This window comes from Bos indicus x Bos taurus, chromosome 21 (genome assembly GCF_003369695.1).
Source record: "Bos indicus x Bos taurus breed Angus x Brahman F1 hybrid chromosome 21, Bos_hybrid_MaternalHap_v2.0, whole genome shotgun sequence".
NCBI lineage: Eukaryota > Metazoa > Chordata > Mammalia > Artiodactyla > Bovidae > Bos > Bos indicus x Bos taurus.
This window is the reverse complement of record NC_040096.1, coordinates 2,943,898-2,964,558: the sequence shown is the minus strand read 5'-3', so window position 1 is coordinate 2,964,558 and position 20,661 is coordinate 2,943,898. Positions and strand designations below refer to the sequence as shown.

The following is a 20,661-nucleotide window of genomic DNA, read 5'->3' as shown; positions in this document are numbered from 1 at the left end:
AGGGAGGGGCTGAGATTGACCTGTGTCCGCGAGGCCATCACACCATCCCTGCGCAGTTCCGTGTCTCGTTTTACAGATGGGATGAGCCCGTCCCCAGAGGAGGAGGCTGCAGGTCCACAGCGCTGGTGGCTTCACTGCAGGAGCGGGGCCTGCGTGCCTGCCCTGTCCTCACGTGTCGCCCTGCTGGCTGTCAGGCCTGGATAGGGACCCCCGCCCTCAATAAGAGTCCAGGGCGTAGAGGGCGTGGTGAGCGGACGGGTGGGCTGTGCGGGCAAACTCACTGCGTGATTGTGAAGCCCCCCTGAAAGAGGCTGCTTTTAACCTTCTTTTACTAATAAGTAACTTCTCACTTTACCTACCTCTCCAAAGTTTTTAGAAACATAAGTGTTTTTTAAAAAGTGAACAGCTTATTTTCCTTTTTGATTACCTAAGAAATTAATATATACCTTTGAAAATAGGACGTCATAAAAACAAACATTAGGGATGTGGATGGGTAGAAAAATATATCTTAAGCTTCATTACCCTTATCAGGACCCCCAGTTTAGACCCTAAAAGTTCTATCATAATTTAACTTGGAGTTTATTAATCCTCCTTTTTGTAGAGGGTCCAGCTGGCTAGAGGTGGGATGTACAGAGAAACTGAGGTTTTTTTTATCTCAAGGTCATTTTCACAGAACGGAAAATTCTCTCCATATTTGAAAGCATTCAAATTGTAATGTTATGACATGCGACCGATGGGAAATAGTAAACATGCTGTCAGTGTGTACGACAAAGGTGTTTTTGACCCCTGTGTGCTCTGTGTCATTTGTCTCTCACATCTTAGTGCCTTCATTTTATTTGAGTGGTAGTAAAGTCAGGTGTCACCCTCACTTGATTTGTCTTGAACACGTTTCTAATGTGGTGGGCTATATCATAGTTTGGCAGAGGGAGTTATATTGTTATTTTAGACAAATACTTCAAAACCGTGCTTTAAGGCCCAAGGAGGGAGGAGATAAATGAAAAGGAGACTCCAGCCATTTCTGATAGTGTCCCTTGAGTGCTTGTGAGTTTAGAGTTTCTGGTATCAACTAGAAAAGGCATCCAGAAATCGCTTCTGGAATTCGTGAGTCTATGGTAGGAGCTGTGGCCTTGACGTGGCTGCCTCTGAGAGCTCAGACCTGGGAGTGTCATGTGGGGGGCCCAGCACCTATCTTTGTTTAGGGGATGGGTTCTTCTTGAACATCCTCGAAGGGCCTTTTCTACTCTGGATGCCAGCATGAAATCTGAGTAGATGGGGACCTGTGGGGTCAGGGCTTTAGGAAGCTGTCTTCATTCACAGCTGCCTAAAAGAGCTGATGTGCATGCACATGTGTGTGTGCACAGGTGCACGCTTGCGTGTATTTTTGTCATAGGGGATGCAAATGTTACACATATCCCCCCTGACCCCCTGGGATAGAAAGGAGCATCTCTTTTCTGCACCACATCTGGGCACTGAGTTGGGAACATCAGTCTATGTAGTGGCATAGTTCATCAGCTTCTTAGAGAAGGTATTCCCTTCCCTGCCATTTAATTGCATTTCTATCTGCTCACTTGGAAGAGAGTTTCCTTCTGTTGCCAGTTTTCTGTTGAAATAGACGTCTGCAAAGGCGTGGCCCACTGGACTCCTCTGCATGTGCTGATGTGGGTGTGGGTGGTGAGGAATGACTCGGACGCCTGGGCCACACTGAGGGCTGATGTGGGTGGGGGCGGGCCTTCTGCCCCTCGGGTTCACACCTGCTCTCTGGCGTGAGTGTGGAGCGGGGTGTGTGAACAAGAGTTTGCACAGTTTTACTTTGTACCTCCACTCCAACTTTAAACTGGCACCTCCTGCAGCTGTTTAGAGCACTAGATTTTGAAATTCTGGATGGTAGAGAAAGGCAGTTTTAAGAGTTAAATAAAACTACTTGATAATAGAGTTAGACTTTAGCTGTAAAAGAGACCTTATAAAATCAGAGATGACGTTTGTGTCTGAGGCCTTAAAGACTATTGACAATTATATATATAGATATGTAAATTCTGTTCATTACAATATGAAAATGATGTATTTCTTATAGAAATATCCCAAAAACACAACTAAATTGATGTTTTAGTTTCTCACTGTTCATTAATTATGAAAAAAAAATTGAAAAACAGAGACTTCTGGTTCCAGAACAAGATGGTGTGGATTCACTTTTCCTAACTCATCTCCTGCAACCAAATCCTGGAGATAATTCAACAGACAACAGTCAAAGAACACTAGAAGCTGAAAGAAGGCAGACTGGCTGGGGACCTAAGAGCTTGAAGAATGTGAATTCTCAGTGAATTCTCCAGGTCTCCCGTTTATTGGCCATGTACTTCAGCCTGGGCATGGAGATTCCTGTAACCAGAACTGCCAACAAATATAGACAAAGTGAAAAAGTCTCTGTTTGCCCAAAGGTAAGCCCAGTGGATACCTAGGTGAGCCCCATCCCATACAAGGTACGCAAAGGCACTCAAGGTGCCTACAGGAGCAGCGTTGGCATAGCTTGGGATGCCCTGTTCTTTACCTAGTCGTATAAGGAGAGCCAGGCTACTCACCTGCACCAGTGGGAATCAACTCAGCAAGGTCCTTCCACTCCCTTATCCCACATATGTGCCTTCCACTCCCTTATCCCACATCAAAAATCCCAGAGTTAGCATCATACCCACAGTGAAATACTGATGCCTCCCCTCCAAAGAATGAGGACAAGAATGTCTGCTTCAACACTCTTACTTGATACAGTACTAGAAGTTCCTGACGCTGCAATAAGATTCAAGAAGCAAAATGCATACAGGTTGGAAAGAAATAAGAAAACTTAATTTGCAGAAAATGTAATTACCTATGTAGAAAATACTAAGGAATATACTACTAAATGGGATGAAGTCAATCCTCATCCCAGTTCCTAAGAAGGGTAGTACTAAAGAATGTGCTAACCATCAGACAGTTGTACTCATCTACCGTGCTAGTAAGGTTATGCTTAAAATGTTGCATGCTAGGGTTCAGCATTATGCAAACCAAGAAATTCCAGATGTCCAAGCTGGATTTAGAAAAGGAAGAGGAACTAGAGATCGAATTCAATATTTGCTGGATCATAGAGAAAGCTAGGGAATTCCAGAAAAACATCTACCTCTGTTTCACTGACTATGCCAAAGCTTTTGACTGTGTAATAATAAACTGTGGAAAGCTCTTAAAGAGAGAGGAATAACAGACTACCTTAACTGTCTCCTGAGAAACATGTATGTGGGTCAAGAAGCAACAGTTAGAACCCTGATGGAACACAGAACAACTGATTGGTTCAAGATTGAGAAAGGAGTACCACAGGGCTGACTGCCATCACCTGTTTGTTTAATCTACATGCTGAGCACATCATGAGAAGTGCCAGGCTGAATAACTTATAGGCTGGAATCAGTATAGGCAGGAAAACCATCAACAACCTCAGATATGTGGCTGATACCACTATAATGGCAGAAAGAGAAGAATAACTAAAGAGCCTCTTGATGAGGGTGAAGGAGGAGAGTGAAAGAGCCAGCTTAAAACTAAATGTTAAAAAAAGAAACTAAGATCATTGCATCTGGTCCCATTACTTCATGGCAGATAGAGGGGGAGAAGGTGGAAGTAGTGACAGATTTCCTCTTCTTGGACTCTAAAATCACCATGGATGGTGACTGCAGCCATGAAATTAGAAGACGTTTGCTTCTTGACAGGAAAGCTATGACAAACCTAGACAGTGTGCTGAAAAGCAGAGACATTGCTCTGTTGACAAAGGTCTGTATAGTCAAGACTATAGTCTTCCCAGTGTCACAAACAGCTGTGAGAGCTGGATCATAAAGCAAGTGGAGCACTGAGGAATTGATGCCTTTGAACTATGGTGATGGAAAAGACTCCTGAGAGTTTCTTGGACAGCAAAGAGATGAAACCAGTCAATCTTAAGGGAAATCCACCTTGAATACTCATTGGAAGGGCTGATGCTGAAGGTGAAACTCCAGTATTTTGGTCATCTGATGAGAACAGCTGACTCATTGGAAAAGTCTCTCATGCTGGGAAAGATTGAGGGCAGAGCAAGAGGGCATCAGAGGATGAGACGGTTGGATGGCATCACCGATGCAATGGACATGAACTTAAGCAAACTTTGGGAGATGATGAGGGACAGAGAGGCCTCCTGTGCTGCAGTCCATGGGGTCACAAAGAGTCAGACATGACTGAGCGACTGAACAACAACAGTACTACCAAAACCAAATCAAACCAAACCCAACAAACAACAAAATGGTGTCTTAGAACTAATAAATGAGCTCATTAAGATTGCAGCATATAAGATAAACATACACGAATCAATTATATTTCTACATACTGACCATGAACAAATCATAAGCACAATACCATTTATAATTTCTTCAAAGAAAAGGAAATGCTTTGATATAAATTTAACAAAGCTCATACAAGATCTGTATGCTAAAATTGCAGAGTGCTAATGAAAGAAAAGAGATCTGCGTAAATGTGGAGATATACCATGCTCATGGATTGAAGAAAGCATCATGAGAGAGAGATCAGTTATACCTACATTTATCTTTAGATTTAACACAATTCCTATCAAAATCTCAGTGAAGTTTTTGTAGACACGAGCAAGCTTATTCTGATATTTACATAGAAAAACCAGGTTGTAGAATAGCCAAGACAGTTTTGCAAAAGAATAAAATGGGAAGAATCCACGCTTCCCAATATCACTGTTTGCTGTAGAGCTACAGAATTCAAGATAGTTTGGTATCAGCAAAGCTATAGTCACCAAAGGAACAGAGTAGAGATCTCAGAAATAAACTCACACAAATATGTCCAATTAATTTTTGACAAAGAACCAAAAGCAATTTAATGGAGGAAGTACAGCCTTTTAAGAAATTATGCAGGAACAATTCAATAGCCATAGGTGGAAAAAAAAAAAAAAGAAACAGAAAGGAAAAAACTCTAAACCTTACACCTCAGGCAAAAATGTACTCCAAAACAGTCATAGATTTAAATGTTAAACTGTAAAACTTCTAGAAGAAAATATTAAAAAAATTTTTTTTTCAGTACCTAGGACTAGGCACAAAATTCTTGGACTTGATACCAGGAGCATCATCCATAAAAGGAGAAGTTGATAAATTGGACCTCATCAAAATTAAAAACATTTGCTGTGAGAAGGACCCTGTTAAGAAAAAGAGACGCCAGATTACAGACTGGGAGAGAATGTTTGCAAATCACATACTCAACAAAGCACTTGCGTTCAGAATACACGAAGAACTCCAAAAATTGAACGTTAAAAAATCTGATCTGGAAGTGGGCAGAACTTGAGGAGATATTTTGCTGGAGGAGATATGCAGACGACAGTAATGCACATGGAGCAGATACCCACAGGGAAAATGTTCAGATTCTTAGATAATAGAGGAATGCACATTCAGACCACCAGGAGATATTACTGCACATCTGCCAGAATGGCAAAAACAAGAATGGTGATAACACCAAATGTTGCCACGGACGTAGAGAAACTGGATCTCTCAAGTATTGCTGGTGGGATTGTAAAATACACCCACTTTGGGAAATAGCCCTTAAAACCATAAATAGAATTTCTTTATGATCCCATTTCTCTTGGGCACTTACCCCCAGAGAAATGAGAGCTTATTTTCACACAGAAGCCTGAACACAAGTGTACCTAACAGCCTTATTCATAATAGTCCAAACTGGAAATAACCCAGATGTTTAGTGGGTGAATATTTAAACTGTGGTCCATCCACACCTTGGAATGCTACTCAGCAGTAAAATGGAATGAACTATTCACACATAACTACTTGAAAGTGCCTCAAGAACATTTTATGGAGTGCAGAAAGCTGATTTCAGAAGGAAACATGCTGCACGATCCCATTTATGCACCATTTGTGAAATAACATAATTATGAAACAGATTAGAGGTTGTCAGGATTAGGAATGGGGAAGGGTGTATGTGACTACAAAGAGGTAGCTTGAGGGGGTCTGGTGTCTTGATGTGTTTGTAAGAGGTTACATTGGAAAATCACACAGAAGTACTCATACACCCACCAGAGCACTTAAAACTGGTGAAACCTGCATAAGCTCTGCAGGTTATACCCTTGTCAGTTTCCTCGCTCCGGTGTTGTATTCTGGTTACGCAGGAATGCAGGCTCTTAACATGGGGAGGCTGGCTGAACTGGGCATGGGCCCTCCATCTACATTACTTTGCAACTTCTTGTGACTCTAATATTAATATTAAGATAAAAAGTTTGAAAATGATTATTTTGTTATTAAGTACTATGATTATTGAATATGGAAAGGAAACACAGAAATTCAGTATTCCTAGGCATGGGCTGTGGGCCGAGAGGCTGCCGGACCTCTGCGGCGGGAGGCCCCTTCCCTCGGCAGGGGAGTGGGGGATGTGCTGCCTTCTCCTGGCGGTGTCCGGCAGTGCGCGTCCCAGCGGAGATAGAGCTTCTCTGACAGGTGTGCGTACAACTGTATACCACTTGTGAATAACTAATAAATTTGGGCTTCCCTGATAGTTCAGTTGGTAAAGAGTCCTCCCTCAATGCAGGAGACCCCTGTTCGATTCCTGGGTTGGGAAGATCCCATGGGGAAGCAATAGGCTACCCACTCCAGGATTCTTGGGTTTCCCTTGGGGTTCAGCTTGTAAAGAATCCACCTGCAATGCGGGAGGCCTGGGTTCGATCCCTGGGCTGGGAAGATCCCCTTGAGAAGGGAAAGGCTGCCCACTAGAGTATTCTGGCCTGGAGAATTCCTTAGACTGTATAGTCCATGGGGTCGCAAAGAGTCGGACAGGACTGAGTGACTTGCACTTTCACTTTTCAAGGACAAAGAATCTTGCTCTTATTCCAGACCTGACTTTGAGGTGACTTAGTTCTCTGGTTAGAAGAAAAATATAAAACACTCAGGGCTGTTAGCTTCAATTAATACCTGGAAATAGCTCCTAGGATTTTATCTCAGTGCCCTCTTATCTTACTGTTATGAGTAATTCAGATAATGCCGTTGGAAGGGATGCATTAATGCACACACCCTGGAGTTGCTTATTAACCCTGTCTCAGTCCTGGGGGTGTCCCTGACATTTGCCTTTGAGATCACAATTGTGACGGGATGTTAAGGGACAGCCAGTGTCTTCTAGAAAGAATGGGTCTTGGATAAAAACATATCGTTTGTCACAGTTGACACCTAAGTAAATATGCATTTTTAACATATATACTGCAGAGGAATACTACACTGCTTGGGATGTTCCTAAAATTAACAAGCTTTCAGCCAGAGACATTCACTCCCAGGAGACAAGACATCCTGAACATGGGCTGGTATTTTGCAGTCCTGTGGAAAGGGGAGAAAGTTCTCAATAGGAAATGCCTCCCAAATTACCTTGATTGCTAACTGTAAAAAAAGGCTACTTCTAGAACATCTTGGAGGCCTGCCCACCATATCCCTGTTTGCTCAGGGGAAATAGGTTTTAAGGATGTGCTGCACGCAATATCATTAATTAAGAATATTAACTCTCAAAGGGACGCTTCTCTGAAGAGGCCACAAGGGACACCATTGCAGAGGCATTTAAAGCTGCAGAAAATTGAAACTTGATCTGTGTTTTAGTAACAACCCCTGTTGTTGGATTAATAATATTATCTGGAGGGGGAGGGAGGGATTGGGAATTTGGGATTAGCAGATGCAAACCATTATATATTAAGTAGATAAATAACCATTATATATTAAATGGATAAATAGCAAGATCCCACTGTATAGCAGATGTTGTTGTTGTTCAGTCGCCCAGTCATATCCGACTCTTTGTGGTCCTATGGACTGCAGCATGCCAGGCCTCTCTCTCCCTCACCATCTCCTGATGTTTGCCCAAGTTCATGTTCATTGCACCAGTGATGCCATCCAGCCATCTCATCCTCTGATGCCCTCTTCTCCTTCTGCCCTCAATCTTTCCCGGCATCAGGGACTTTGTCAATGAGTCAGCTGTTCGCATCAGATGACCAAAATACTGGAGTTTCGACTTCAGCATCAGCCCTTCCAATGAGTATTCAGGGTTTATTTCCCTTAAGATTGACTGAAGGAGGGAATGGCAAACCTCTCCAGTGTACTTGCCATAAGAACCTCGTGAACTGTATAAAAGGACTATATAACAAAGGGAACTATATTCAGCATCATGTGATAAATCATAATGGAAAAAATAGGGAAAAATATTTATATATATATGTATAACTCAATCACCTTCTGTAGAGCAGAAATTAACACAATCAACTATACTTCAATAAAATAATTTTTAAAAATATTATTTGTGCTAGAATGGAGATTGAAGGGCAGCCTTGAGCACAGAGCTGAGCCTTGAGGCTCTTTGGAACGCTGTATCATTTGGTTCAAGCCAGAGCTGCCTTGAGCTTTCATACTGTGACTTGGGAACATGTCACCCAACCCAGGCCTGGCTCTGCTGGGCAGTGACTCTGTCACAGGCCTGTTTGGAACTGGCAGTTCCAGGCTCTGGCTCCAGAAGGAAACAGGCTTGTGTGGGAGCCGAACTTGTTTGGGGTCCTGGGCATGTATTCCGTGCATGCCTGCTGCAGGCTGCTGACTTGACATGAGAAGAAGAGTGCATTCCAAGTTGTCTGGTAGGCCTCTGAGAGTCTTATTGCTGAGTCGTAAGCACTTTGAGTGTGTTGGCTGACAAATGAGTCTCCCGGTTTCTGTTATGTCTGAATCAGGCCAATTGAGAACCTACCAAACCTCAGGAAAACTGGAACTAAGTGAAAGGACCTTCCATGGGACCAGTTACATGGACCTTGGATGTAGAGTGAAGATGACCTGTCTGCTTCTCTGATGCCTACCCAGGAAAGTTAAACATGTTCGCCATCTGGCCTTTGACATCATCAGGTTTCTTCTTTTATATTGGCTATATCCATTCACTCTTCCCCAAGTAACATTTTAATTGTTGTTTAGTCGCTCAGTCGTGTCTGACTCTTTGCGACTCCATGGACTGTAGCACACCAGGCTTCTCTGTCCTTCACTATCTCTCAGGGTTTCTTAAAGTCATGTCCATTGTATCGGTGATGCCATCCAACCATCTCATCCTCTGTCATCCCCTTCTCCTCTCGCCTTCAATCTTGCCCAGCATCAGGGTCTTTTCCAATGAGTCAGTTCTTCACATCAGGTGGGCAAAGTATTGGAGTTTTAACTTCAGCATCATTCCTTCCAATGAATATTCAGGACTGATTTCCTTTAGGATTGACTGGTTGGATCTCCTTGCAGTCCAGGGGACTCTCAAGAGTCTTCTCCAACACCACAGTTCAAAAGCATCAATTCTTCGGTGCTCAGCTTTCTTTATAGTCCAACTCTCACATCCATACATGACTACTGAAAAAATCATAGCTTTGACTATACAGACTTTCGTTGGCAAAGTGATGTCTCTGCTTTTTAATATGCTGTCTAGGCTTGTCATAGCTTTTCTTCCAAGTAGCAAGCATCTTTTAATTTCATGGCTGCAGTCACCATCCACAGTGATTTTGGAGCCCAAGAAAATAAAGTCTGTCACTGTTTCCATTTTTCCCCCCATCTATTTGCCATGAAGTGATGGGACCAGATGCCATGATCTTCATTTTTTGAATGTTGAGTTTTTAGCCAGCTTTTTCACTCTCCTCTCACTTTCACCAAGAGGCTTTTTTAGTTCCTCTTTGCTTTCTGCCATAAGGGTGGTGTCATCTGAGGTTATTGATATTTCTCCTGTCAATCTTGATTCCAGCTTGTGCTTCATCAAGCCCAACATTCTGCATGATGTACTCTGCATATAAGTTAAATAAGGAGGGTGACAATGTACAGCCTTAACATACTTCTTTTCCAACTCTGAACCAGTCCGCTGTTCCATGTCTGGTTCTAACTATTGCTTCTTGACCTGCATACAGGTTTCTCAGGAGGTAAGTAAGGTGGTCTGGTTTTCCAATCTCTTTAGGAATTTTTCACAGTTTGTTGTGATCCACACAGTCAAAGGCTTTAACATAGTCAATGAAGCAGAAATAGACTTTTTCCTGGAATTCCCTTGCATTTTCTATGATCCAACAGATGTTAGCAATTTGATCTCTGGTTCTTCTGCCTTTTCTAAATCCAGCTTGTACATCTGGAAGTTCTCAGTTCATGAACTGTTGAAGCCTAGCTTGAGGGATTTGAACATGACATTGCTGGCTTGTGAAATGAGTGCAATTGTGCAGTAGTTTGAACATTCTTTGGCATTGCCCTTCTTTGGGACTGGAATGAAAACTGACCTTTTCCAGTCCTGTGGCCACTGCTGGGTTTTCGAAATTTGTTGATCTATTGAGTGCAGAACTTAAACAGCGTCATCTTTTAGGATTTGAAATAGCTCAGCTGGAATTCCATCACCTCCAGTAGCTTTGTTCATAATAATGCTTCCTAAGGCCCACTTGATTTCACACTCCAGGATGTCTGGCTCTAGATGAGTGATCACACCATCGTGGTTGTCCGAGTCATCAGTACCTTTTTTGTATAGTTCTTCTGTCTATTCATGCTACTTCTTAATATCTTCTGCTTCTGTTAGGTCTATACCATTTCTGTTCTTTATTGCATCTTAGTACTTTTACATATTTTCTTACACTCAGTAAATTTTACTTAAGAGTAACTGAATGACAAAATAATTCTTCTCTATAACCACCATTTCTCTGAAAGTTGAAGGCTATTTCATATCTAAGGAAATTTATTGAAGTTAAAAAACTCAGTATGTTTGAGTTTTTAATATGATGAGTCTTACTTCTATATACATTAAGTGAGTGAAGTGCATTAATTTATTCAAATTACCTCTCTCAAATCTCTGGGGGGTGGTGAGCCCTCCTGGGGAGACTGTTCAATCACTGGAGAGATGCTTTTTTTGAGTGTATTTGCTTCCCTAGTGAATTTTTCCTCTTCTCCACTCCCCCTTTAGTGCCCTGGTTTGCAACCATCGCAAGCGTTGGGTCTCCTGTAAGGATTATCAGTGGAAAACAAGCTTGCTTCCCGCTGGTTTATTTTTCTGATGACAGACTAGAATGAGGTCTATCAAGGAAGGCAGTAGCAACTGAAAGGTACTTTCTCTGGAAGGCAGCTGGATCTGTAGTGTTTGCATTCAGAGACATAAGCAGACGCAGTTTTAGCTTGGCTGAATTTGGGGCATAATGACAAAGTGGTATGGTGTGTCACAGAAACACTGGGAGAGCTTCTGCTGCAGCTATGACTAGAACCCCCAGAGCAGTGGTTTCAGAGTGTGGTCCCTGGGCCAGCATCTTCGACATTACCTTGTAACTTGTTAGAGGTTCACATCCTAATGCTCTGTCCTCCAGCAGCTGCACCAGGCTCGCCATCTGTGTGCTTGGTGCTGCCGCCACTGGGTTGGCGCATGGGCACCGGTCACTGGTGCCCTCAGCTGCCTCCTTCCTTTTGACCTCCCCACGGCCCAGGGACAGTGCCCCCGCCAGGCTCTTCCTCCAAGAGCGGTGTCACCTAGCTCAGCCCTCCCTGCCCAGCTTCCCTCCTGCCCGCTGCCCTTTTAACCAGGCCTGCTCTGTGACTCCCCCTTCAGTTTTCCTGAAACCTGCCCCCCATCCTCAGCTGTTTCCCAGAAGTCCGCCCCTGTCCCCACTACTGACTGGGAGCCGACAGGTGATTTCCACCCAACTCCCTGTGAAGGTGCGTAGTTCCTAGGTCTTAGAGCTTAAAGATCAATGCAGTTTATGCCTTTCCTTTTTGTCCCTCAAGTCAGCATCATTATCTGCACGTACAAAGCTCCATTCCAGGCGCTCTGTGAACATGAAGGTGAGACATTGCCCTCTGTCTTTAAGGGGCTTACAGCCAAGCCAGAGGAACAGGTGCTCACAGAGATGGCTTTGTTACACGTGTGGTCCTTTGCAGGTGACTCTGCCCTCACTCTCCTCCTCTGAGTGTCAGGGATTATGATCGTACCTGTTTCCTAGGGTTGCTATGGAGACCAGCTCCTGTGAGCCAATACCTCCAGTGTAGGTGAGACAGTTCTTGGCACACGTCGGCACTGATTTATTATGTGGTTGTCTGAGAGGACGGGAAGGATGATCAGCCCTGGTGGCACTGCCTGAGAAGACTTCTGGGAGGAAGTGGGGTTTGCATGGGGCCTTGAGGTTGTCTCAGTTTTTGAATAGATAGGTTTGAACTTAATAAAATGTGTCTGAACTTGGTTGTCTTGCGTTACTGATGTCTACAGTGGTTCAGCCCACACCACAAATGTTAAACGCTGCTTTTTTAATGTTGGCACTGCCACCTCTGTGGTCAGGGCGTGTTTCTTTTGCCACCACGCTTACGGGGTTGCTGCTTCAGACAACCCTCTGGAGGGAGGTTAGAAAGGGAATAGAATTAGCAGAGGGTGCAAAAAGAGAGGCAGAAGTGAAGTAATGCAGTGGGAAAGGTGGGGCCAGAGCAACAAGGGGTTTTGGGGAAGAAGGTGAGAAGAGACTGGGAGGGCGGGAGGGCGGGGTGGACTTGAACCCAGGATTCTGGATTGTGCTCATGCCTTAGAGGCTGCACTGACTCCCGCAGCCCAGGGAGCAGCTGCCTGTGCTGGTGACTGAGAACTGTGTGCCTGTCCTGATGCGTAGGGGGCCACTTTTGGGGCTTGCTGCCCCTGTGGGGATCGAGGAGGCCATGGAAGAGGGGGGCCTCTTTTTATTTATTTATTTTTAAAATTTTGACTCTGAAGTGAAAAGAAATGTGGCAATATTCCACTGGCAACCGACTCCAGAGAATTGGGGATCCCCCAGGAAAGTCAGCCTGAACTGGCCTTTAGCTGTCCCCCTTGGCAGATGTGAGACTAGAATTCTGTTCTCTAGAGACATGGCTGTCCCATCAGTGAGGTCTTAGAGGAGCACAGGTGTCATGCCCGGGTGCTTTGTGCTCTAATTTCCTCTCTCTAGGCACACTAGTGGGTGCCCGTTTTTGTTTTACTTCCTGCTTTACATGTACTGTATGAAAGAGTGACTCTGATGCAAAGGAAATGTGCTTGGGAGAACCCTGGAACCCATACGAAGTCATTCCCATGATCGTGAAACAAGAAATGGAATCTGCCCGTCTGCAACCTGGGCTATAGAGATGCTGGTGTGGGATCCCCCTGAGGGACCCAGTGTCCCCTCTCCATGACATCTGTGCCTGTGGAAACGGGCTCTGTCTGCCTGGGAAGTGTGCGCGGCTCCGTACTGTGGCTGCGGAGTCCGGACACAAACCTGGTGGCTTAAAACGATGGAAATGCACCCCCTCACACTCCAGGGGCCAGAGGCATGAAATAGAGTTGCCGTCGTGACGGGCTCCCACTGAAGCCTCCAGGGAAGGCCTTGCCTCTGCAGCTCCTAGTGGCTGCCGGCCATCCGTGGTTTGCCTTTTTTGTAGCTGCACAGCTGCAGCTTTTGTCTTCATCTTACCAGGGCTGTCTTCTCCCCGGGTGAGTCTCTGTGTCTTTGTTTCCTTTACAAAGGACAGCAGTCAGTGGATCAGTGCCCACCCTATTCCAGTGTGGCCTCATGTTAACTTACAAAGACCCTATTTCAAATAACATCAGGCTCTGAGGTTCTGAGTGGACGTGGCTTTGAGAACACTGTTTATTGCAGCATAATTGCCATAGTCACTCACTGACACTTGTAAGTCTCTGTTGGCACGGTTTGTTGGTTTTTGTTTGCAAAGGATTCCATCTGAGTGATGAATGTGTGAGTGCTTTGTCACTCAGTCATATTCAACTCTTGGCAACCCTATGGACTGTAGCCTGCCAGGCCCCTCTGTCCATGGGATTCTCCAGGCAAGGATACTGGAGTGGGGAGCCATTCCCTTCTCCAGGGGATCTTCCCAACCCAGGGATCAAACCTGGGTCTCCTGCATTGCAGGTGGATTCTTTACCTTCTGAGCCACCAGGGAAGCCCTTGGGTGGTGAATAATGAGTTGTGAAGAGCTGAGTGTGGTGTGGCTCTTTGGAGATCCCTGCCAGTGCTTATGTTCTGGGTCTTAACCTGAGCAGGCCGTTAGGCGGTGCCTATAGGCGCCTCTGTCAGTGCAGGGAGAGTCTGCCTCACAGTTCTTGGCTCCCCACGCCTGGCACCGTGCCTGGCATGTCATATGGCTCGGAGCTTGTAGATAAATAGAAACTCAGAAAACGCAGTACTTTTATCCATATGGTATTTGGAAAAAAATCCTTGAAGACACTCTGATTGCCAAGTATTTCGAGGATGTTGCTGGGTCAGCTTTGCTTTCGCATCTCTACACACTGACGTGTGTTTTTAGAGAACTCCCGAAAGTGGTTCCCTCCCCTATTAGGAGGTGCCCGCCCACAGCATTCCCCTGGAAAATGTCATCAAGGAGATTAACTGTGTCCATGAATAAATCTGGCATTTTTTGGAGGGTGTATAAACACATGGAACTCGCTGCAGTTATAGTCATGACCCAACTGTGTGTAATTGCAGTGAGTACCTTATATGGGTGGGTCCCCACAGCCTGAGCCACACACAGCTTTGGAATGAGCTGGGCTTCCAAGGGTGGGGTGGGTGTGGGCAGGGCCTCCAGATGTCCAGACGCCCTGGAGGGTGGTGAGTCGGGCCAAGGTTGCAGCCTGTCTGCAGGAAGTAGGGGTGGTGGGCGGGGGAGAGTCTGGTTGCATTTCACTGTGGATTCGTCATGCACCCAATTACAGTTTTGGCTTCATGTGACTTTGCTGGATGGTCGGAGGCAGGGAGTCTGGCACATGGGGAACCCTTGAAGCTGGAGGAGGGTGGATGCTCCTCTGAGAGCACTGTCAACCTGGCTCATTGTTTTCTGGTATATTTTGTACACCTGAGGAAATGGATTCCTTAGATTTAAAATGTTGACTCCTGTAAGCTCTTAGATACTGAAGGTCTTACCAGGTGACAAGCTTCTATAGCTAATTTTTTCAAAAGCGTAAGAGCTGGACCATAAAGAAGGCAGAGTGCTGAAGAACTGATGCTTTTGAACTGTGGTGCTGAAGAAGACTCTTGAGAGTCCCTTGGAGTGCCTGGAGATCATACCAGTCCATCCTAAAGAAAATCAACCCTGAATACTCATTGGGAGGACTGATGCTGAAGCTGAAAAGCTCCAATACTTTGGCCACCTGATGTGAAGAGCCAGTTCATTGGAAAACACTGATACTGGGAAAGATTGAAGGCAGAAGGAGAAGAGGATGGCAGAGGATGAGATGGCCAGACAACATCACCGATGCAATGGACATGAACTTGGGCAAACTTGGGGATGGTGGGGGCCAGGGAGGCCTGCTGTGCTGCAGTCCATGGGGTCACACAACTTGGTGACTGAACAACAGTTAAAACAAAAAGATACTCTTACAGTGTCTTGACTTCCTGGGTGTGGAAAAATTATAGACTTAGAGTTCTTAGAAGACCAGGGACCCTCAATCCATGAAGAGAGAAGTGGACAGGTCCCACAGAATGATACCCTTCAGCAGAGCAGGGCGTGGCGTCTGGGGACGTGTGCTGAGCTGAGGTGACGGGAGGATCGGCGCGTGGAGCCGGCACTGCCCATGGGCGCCCCCTCAGCGGCAGTTAAGCCCCCCGGTGCAACCGCGCTGTGGACTGGAAGGGGCTCCCTCGTGCCCCTCTGCTTCATGGGCGGTCCCGGCTCCGCGGGTTTCCCTCTCGTCCCTCACCTGATGGGTGGGTCCCGGCCCCGGGGGTTTCCCTCTCCGTGCCCCTCACCTGTCGTCTTCATCCCCTGAGTCAGCCGCCCTCCGCCTCTGTCCTCGGCGCGCACAGCACACACCCTCCGCCCGGCAGCTTGTCACAGTGATGCATAAAACCTGCAGACTTCGCAGGCTTCTGCGCGGAAGCCCCCCACCTCTCCCGCACCGGAGGAAGCCCTGGCGCCCCCTGCAGCCCTCTCCCCCAGCCGCTGCCTGCCGCTCCTGTCCTCGTCCCCCACCAACATCTGACCACACAGCCCGCGTCGGCTTCCAGGCTCCAGCATTACGTCCTCGCGGAGCCCTCCCTGACCCTGCCCTGTTTATCCCGACCACTCTCACCGCGTGCACACGCTGCCTGCCTGGATCTTTGGTGTTTGGTAGCACCCGCCCCACACACACACCCGTCCTGGCCCTTAGAGTGTGAACTCCACAGGGTCCACAGAAGCAAGAGCTCAGCTGGTCCCTTGAGGGGCATATGCCTTCCTCCCAAAATACAGTATATTTTAAAGAACAAATAATGGCAGAATGCTCATTAACCATTGCCTCACTTATTTAAGACTGTTTTACTGGGTGCCCCATTTTTACTCATGTGCACATATGTATGTGTTTGTATGGTAAAAACCCTTGTCAAAGTAGGTTTAGAGGGAACATATCTCAACGTAATTAAACCTATTGAAAATTAAAGCTATGAAAACCTATAGCCAAAATAATACTCAACAATGAGGAGCTGAAATCCTTCCTGCTGAAATCTGGAAAAGACAACTATGCCCAGTCCTACTTCTTGTGTTTAGCACAGTATTGGAAGTCCTAGTCAGAGCAGTCAGACAAGAAAAAGAGAAAAGTATCCACATTGGAAGAGAATAGATAAGGTTTATGTAGATGACATAATGCTATATATAGAAAACTAAAGACTCCACACAGAAGCTATTAGAACTGATAAATTCTGCAAGGTAGTAGGATATAAGATTAAAACACAGAAATCCATTGCATTTTTTTTTCCCCCACTAATAAAGCATCAGTAAGAGGAAGGAAAAAAAAATCCCTTTTAAGATAATATTAAAAAAAATCTCTGAATAAATCTAACCAAGGAAGTGAAAGACTTCTATGCTGAGAACTGTAAGATATTAATAAAGAAAAATGAACATGATTCAAAGAAATGGAAATATAGCCCATGCTCTTGGGTTGAAAGAATATTGTTAAAATGGCCATACTACCCAAAGGAGTCTACAGATTTAATGTGATCTCTATTAAATTATCCATGAAATTTTTCACAGAACTAGAGCAAACACTCTCAATTTATATGGAACCACAAAAGACCCAGAATTACCAAAGCAATGCTGAGAAAAAAGAACAAAGATGGAGGCATAACCCTTCTAGATTTCAGACAATACTTCAGAGCTGCAGTAATCAAAGCAATGTGGTATTGGCTCAAAATCAGACATAAGGATAAATGAAACAGAATAGAGAACCCAGAAATAAACCCACACCCATACAGTCATCTCATCTTCCACAGGAGAGGCAACAATACACAGTGGAGAAAAGACAGTTTCTTCATGTAAATAATGGAGTTAGAATATTCCCTTCTTATACAAAAATAAACTCAAAATGCCTTAAAGAGTTAAATATAAGACATGACATGAATATTCATTGGAAGGACTGATGCTGAAGCTGAAACTCCAGTACTTTGGTACTTGATGCAAAAAGAGTCAACTCATTGGAAAAGACCCTGATGCTGGGAAAGATTGAGGGCGGGAGGAGAAGAGGATGACAGAGGGTAACATGGTTGGATGGCATCACCGACTCAATGGACATGAGTTGAGCAAGCTCTGGGAGTTGGTGACAGACAGGGGAGCCTGGCGTGCTGCAGTCCATGGGGTCGCAAAGAGCCAGACACCACTGAGCGACTGAACAACAACAGCTACATGATAAAGCTCCTAGAAGACAATATAGGCAAAACATTTTCTGACACAAACCATACCGAAGTTTTCTTAGTCAGTCTCCAAGACAAAAGAAGAAAAGCAAAAATAAACAAATGGGACATAATCAAACCTGTAAGCTTTGTACAGCAAAGGAAAAGTGAAAGTGGGAGTCTCCAAGACAAAAGAAGAAAAGCAAAAATAAACTAATGGGACATAATCAAACCTGTAAGCTTTGTACAGCAAAGGAAAAGTGAAAGTGAAGTCGCTCAGTCGTGTCCGACTCTTTGCGACCCCACGGACAGTAGCCTGCACCAGGCTCCTCCGTCCATGGGATTTTCTAGGCAAGAGTACTGGAGTAGGTTGCCATTTCTTTCTCCAGGGAATCTTCCCGACCCAGGGATTGAAACCAGGTCTCCCTCATTGTAGACAGACGCTTTACCATCTGAGCCACCAGGGAAGCAAAGGAAGCCATAAACAAAACGAAAAGACAGTGGGGGAAAATATTTTCGAACAATGTGACCAATTTGGGCTTAATTTACAAAATATACAAATAAATCATACAGTAGAATATTAAAAACAACAACAACAACAAAAAAAAAACAACAGCCCAGTCAACAAATGAGCAGGCCTGAATAGACATTTCTCCAAAGAAGACATGCAGATGACCAACAGGCATATGAAAAGATAGTCACCATCACTACTTATTAGGGAAATGCAAATCAAAACTACAATGCATTATCACCTCACACCAGTCATAATGACCATCATCAAAAAGTCTATAAATAATAAGTGCTGGAGAGGGTGTGGAGCAAAGGAAACCCTCCTACACTGTTGGTGGGAATATTAATTCATACAGCCACAATGGAGGACCGTGGGAGGTTCTGTAAAAGACTAAAAACAGTTACTATATGATCCAGCAGTCCCACTCCTGGGCATATATCTGGAGAAAACTAATTGAAAAGATCCATGCACCCTCGTGTTCATAGCAGCATCCTTTACAATAGCTGAGACACTTCATGGCCCTAGTGGTAAAGAACCTGCCTGCCAATGCAAAAGACATAAGGGACACTACACAGATTCAGTCCCTGGATCAGGAAGATCCCCTGGAGGAGGGCACGGCAACCCACTCCAGTATTCTTGCTTGGAGAATCCCATGGACAGAGGAGCCTGACAGGCTACTGTCTATAAGATAGCAAAACATGATGGAAGCAACTTAGCATGCACGCAAGACATGGAAGCAACCTAAGTGTTTGTCAGCAGGTGAATAGATAAGGATGATGTGGTATATGTACACAATGGAATACATTCAGCCATAAAAAGAATGAAATATGCCACTTACAGCAACATGGATGAACCTAGAGATTATCATACTAAGTAAATCAGACAGAGAAAGACAAATATATGATATCACTTAAATTTGGTATCTAAAATATGATACAAATGAACTTGTTTACAAAACAAAGACTCAGAGTCACAGAAAACAAACTATAGTTACCAAAGGGGGAAGGAAGGGGAGGGATAAATTAAGGGTTTGGGATTAACATATGCACACTACTGTATATAAAAGAGATAAATGTCAAGGACGTATTGTATAGCACAGGAAACTATATTCAATGTCTTATAATGACCTGTAATGGGAAAGAATCTGAAAAATATGAATGTATGTATATATAAAAAACTGAATAACTTTGCTGTATACCTAAAAGTAACACAACATTGTAAGTCAACTGTACTTCAGTAAAAACGAGGAGTATATTATTTAAAGTCCACGTATGTTTGTGTTTTCCAACTTTGCATCTGTTATTGATTTCTAAATTCATTCCATTGTAATTAGAAAACATAGTTGGTATGATAGCTATCCTTTGAATGAACTGAGTGTTGCTTCGTGGCCTGGTCTATGATCAGTGCTGTAGACTATTCCATGTGCATTGGGAAGATGTGTGTCCTGCTGTTGTTGGGTGGCGTGTTCTGGAGTTGTCTCAGAGATCTAGTTCATTTATACTATTGTCAAATCTTCTATTTCCTTACTGAGTTTCTGCTAGTTCTATTGATTATTGAAATTAGGTGTTGGGGTCTCCAACTCTTAACTGTTTGTATATTTCATCCTTCATTTCTGTTAGTTTTTGCTTCATGAGTTTTGGACCTTGTAGTTAGGAGGATTTAAATTTATTATGGTATGACTTCGTGACAAATTAACCCTTTTATCATTATAAAATATCCTTTAGGTTTAGTACCAATTTTTGTTTTAAGTTTTCTAGTCTAATATTTGTATAGCTAATCCAACTCTCTTTTGAGTACCATTTGCAAGTTATACGTTGTCTGTGACTGTTTCGTACTCTTGTGGCATAGTTAAGTTGATGGGAAAGAGATCTTACAGCCTGCAAAGCCTAACAAATTTACTCTCAACGTCCCTTGCAGAAATTTGCCAACCTCTGAAATGTAATAAGTAAGTAGCTATTTAAAAATTTTTTTGACATAGGAAAAGATCATAAAAGGAGTCAGCTTAAATTTTCCTTATTGCCATGTGGTTACTTTCAAAGCTCTTGTTATTGTACAGTTGCTAAGTTGTCTCTGACTCTTTGTGACCCCATGGACTGCAGCACGCCAGGTTTCTCTGTCCTTCACTATCTCTGAGAGGTTGCTCAAACTCATGTCCATTGGATCAGTGATGCCATCCAACCATCTCATCCTCTGTCGTCCCCTTCTCCTCCTGCCTTCAGTCCTTTCCAGTATCAGCGTCTTTTCCAATGAGTCAGCTCTTTACATCAGGTAGCCAAGTACTGGAGCTTCAGCTACAGCATCAGCCCTTCCATAGCTCTGATGTGTAGAATAAATTCATTGGAATGTTTGGATTGTGAGCTATGTTATGCTGTGGCAATTTTTTTTTTTTTTTTTTTTTTGCTGATTACGTTATAGAAATTAAGGATCAGTGATAGCTTAATTAATTCAAGCAATATTTTTTTGTGCTCTAAATAAATTATATAGTTACTTCCTTGAAAAAATATTA

General features: G+C 44.1%; 1 protein-coding gene across 4 annotated transcripts in view; it reads left to right on the top strand.

The window, feature by feature from the left end:
• ATP10A (ATPase phospholipid transporting 10A (putative)) overlaps positions 1–20,661 on the top strand; it is a 186,710-nt gene that overhangs the window by 20,009 nt on the left and 146,040 nt on the right. The window lies entirely within an intron of this gene.